This window comes from Etheostoma cragini, chromosome 2, assembly GCF_013103735.1.
Source record: "Etheostoma cragini isolate CJK2018 chromosome 2, CSU_Ecrag_1.0, whole genome shotgun sequence".
Taxonomy (NCBI): domain Eukaryota; kingdom Metazoa; phylum Chordata; class Actinopteri; order Perciformes; family Percidae; genus Etheostoma; species Etheostoma cragini.
Window position 1 is genome coordinate 13361022 of NC_048408.1, and position 702 is coordinate 13361723.

Below are 702 nucleotides of genomic sequence, written 5' to 3' on the forward strand. Positions count from 1 at the left end.
TAGAGAGTAATGCCAGTAAAGGAAGTGTATGTTATGTTGAAAAGATTCAAATTTACAATTAATTACAGTACACTATACATATTTAACAAATCAGATGTTGTTCTGGAGCTGAGGGATGGTCTGGACCTTTCTCCAGCCCAGGAAAAAACAGTGCTTTCTCCTGCAAAGTAAAGTTAACACATTCCAAAAACTAAATTATTCAATAAGTTACTCATTGTCTTAAACCCTATTGTTGCATGTGTAAATGTGTTTTGGTTTTAAAGATTACTAAGAATTTGTATATGGTTGTTGTGATGCTTTTATGTGTTAAAATAAAAAAAAAATGACTTCAGTAGAAGACATGTTGACGGTTAATGTTTGATGTGACGGATTCTCCAAAGATAGGAAAAATAAATCAAACTATGTAAAAATTTAGTGATCAAGCATGATCACCTGATTAAAAAAAACAAAACTTTTCTATTTTTTCCTCCTCCCGCAAAGCATCAACAGAAATAACAACCAGGAGGAAATGGGAGGGAATGGGAATGAAACAGCATTGGTTGCCTCCCCAGTCACGTAGTCCCTTGAATACTAAAATGTTGCACGGAGAAGAGTGGTTCCCAGAGGCAGCAGACTTTAAAGGACTAGTGAAATCCCATGTGGTTTGTCACGCTGGAATGCTCTTGGGGGGGAGAACAGGAGGGTGGTGGTGGTGGTGGGGGG